This window comes from Athene cunicularia, assembly GCF_003259725.1.
Source record: "Athene cunicularia isolate RWA chromosome 8 unlocalized genomic scaffold, athCun1 chr8_part1, whole genome shotgun sequence".
NCBI classification, from domain to species: Eukaryota; Metazoa; Chordata; class Aves; order Strigiformes; family Strigidae; genus Athene; species Athene cunicularia.
Genome location: NW_020799109.1, coordinates 16,862,470 through 16,865,455, shown reverse-complemented (window position 1 = coordinate 16,865,455; position 2,986 = coordinate 16,862,470).

Here is a 2,986-nt window from a genome sequence, read left to right as displayed (position 1 = left end):
GGCACACGCAGTGGGGGGAGGGGGGAAATAGGCAGAAGAGTGGTGAAGAAAAATATATACATAATTCTTCAAATCCATTTAAAGGCACAACGCATCGATTCAAAATATAATACAATGATGATTATTGAGTTCTACTCTTACAGGCTGCGTTAGCTAGAATTAGAAAACCTTTATTTGCTTTTGCGTCTCTAATATACACAAATATTTATAAAGACTACCACAATCATTCCACAGTAAAAAAGGAACCTGAACTAGCTGGCAGGGTCACAGACCCACTTTTCTGCACGATGTAAAACATAGTAATAGGATTTACAAATTAGCGTATTGGTGTCATAATAAATATTAATATTTGCATCTCCTTCCTGTCCAAATAAAGTCATAAAATTCTGTTTGTGTCAACCTAGGAGAGGCATTACAACAGAATACCCGTAATCTGAATGATTGCAGTGTGCCTCTGTATAAAAATAATTGCTTTGAATTTTCAGAATCTGAGCTTGCAGAGGAGGCTTGTCATGTTCAAACTACTAATTTGCTGTCGCCACTTTATTGAAAATAGCCTGTAAGTTGTTATTAAATGTATCGACTGAACGACAGAGAGAGTAGTAAAACTGCCCCTTAAGATGGCTTTTAATAGGAAGCTGAGAAACAAATTTTGCAGCAGCATCGATTTGAAGAGTTCAATCAAAACTCCATTTCAAAACTAATTAGTCTGAGATCCACGACACATTGACACGTTCTTGCAGAATCACAGTGGTTACAAAGGGAAAGCTGAACTAATACATTGTCAGGACCTCCAGCCAAAGGGACTAAACTGTCTGGAAACTAAGGGTCCATTATTAGGGCATCTTCTAAATCAGGACCAGTTCCGAGTAGTTACATGATGTATTGAGGTTACTTCCAAAGCTTCACGATATGCATTTTTCTTCCTCCATTGTTACAAGTAATGAAGTTGGCACACAGAAAAGGTGCACAGGAAGCATTGCAAGAGGAGGCAGCAAGGCACCATTACATTTCTAGAGCAAATATCGAAAAATCTAGGGTAGAGGGGTGGCGGCAAGGGCTTTGCTGGGTAGGGTGGAAAGAGAAAGGCAAAGATGAAGAGACCAATGTTCCTTGTCCGGGAGAACCCGAACATGTCAAGCAGTGTCTCACAACCCGCCGCACAACCACACTACCCAAACCAAAACCACAGCTTTTGGAACACTGATCTCATTGCGCTCCTTGTCTTCATTAAGCATTCATTTGTTATACAACTCACTCTGACTAGAAGTGGTTGTACACCTTCAAATGTCTGTGAATTCTAATAAATGGAGTCAAACTAATCCAGAGGCTTTCCGCACATCTTAGATTTTCCCTAAGCACATTCCCAGAACAATTCTGTTTTGGGAAGCTACTTTAGCTGAATCTTCTGCTAAAATTCCTAAAAATTACTTGCAAAGTCCAAACACCTTTCTGCTGCTTTGTATTATTTACCAGGAAAATTAAGCTTATTCTTCCTTCTCTGCTGTTATGAATGGTTTTGTTCTGTAATACCATTAACAGGAGAAAGGTTCTACCTTTAAAAAAAAAAGTTATTTCTCCATACCAGTAAAGGAAGTCTTACACAGTAACTATTCTTTACTGAAAAAGTTGTTTCACGTGGGTTTCTGAGAGGCTGGAGAGCTAATTATCTAACCAGGGGGACTGTCCAGGACAGTATTTGATTTAAAAGGCTTGAGGCTTTAGGTGCTCAATTAAGTAGCTATCGGTCTCAGACTGGACTTTAATGGGCTCTTTTCTCTTTAACTGCAGCAATGGGTAGAGATACCCCAGGTCAGGCTAATTAAAGCCAGGGGACTCTTTAATTGTGATGACAGAATTGGTTTCAGTTTCCTCTTTGGGTCCTCAGTCCAAGAAGGTCATTAATATTTCAACATTTGGGCAATGCAATCAATCACAAACATCAAGAGGTTCCCTATATGGACAAGGCAGCTCTTCTGCTCTTAGCAGCATTTTACTGAGCCACCTTAAATTAACTACTGTGTGGTTCCAACACAGCATTCCCCACACCCCCAAACACACAAAGCTCCTGTTTTTTTGTTTTGGATTGTTTTTTTCTCTCTGAACTTTCACAAGAGTGGGAATGAAGACACCAATGAAATCTTTTCAGGCCAGTTTCCAGTCCTGCTGTTCAAAATTCAGCATCAGCAGAAACACATCTTTAGCAACTTATACTAACAAAATACGGTTCCGGTTGTTTCCAAAATTGTGGAGACAGATTTAAGTGCTCTGATTCTTGCACAACACTGTGCACATTTCTGCCCATAAATTTATACCCAAGACCTAGCAAAGAGAAATGCACGTCCAGATCTACTGATCCAGAAGCGATTGGTGTTTCTGTACATTCCCTATATTTAATCTAAATTCCGCACCAGCTATATTAAACGTAACAAAGAAAAGCAACACAGAAATTACGCCTGGAGCCAAGTCCATTAAAGGTACTTCAGAATAACTAGAGACCAAGCACCTTAAAAGCACCAGAAGCTATTGATACTTAAAAGGGGGGCTGTGCATAATGGCAAGTGCTGCATTAGAGAAGGGGAAAAAAAAAAAAAAAACAGCCAAATTACGCTTGGTTAATTCAGAGTAACAGATCTGCCCCCAAGTGAATTGGAGGCCTTGAATTAATTCTGTTATGACAAATCAAGATAAACGTTCCCCCTAAATTGCATGCGATTTAATTAATTTTTGAGATCCTGGGTTTTTTTTTTTCCTAGCTAATAGTTCACATGCTCCTGTGCTGTCATTGTGCTTGAGTGGGCAGACTTCAAAGTGATATTAAATAACCAACTATTAGATTTACCTAGCACGTCCTATTGGAAAAGTGCCATTTAATTACCTAGCCTGTTCAATTAAAGGGACAGCATTCCCTGAATATAGCAGCTTGCCGCTGATTACCAGGGAAATGAACTCGCTGCCGGGCGGCCCCCTCCCTCCCTCCCTGCCT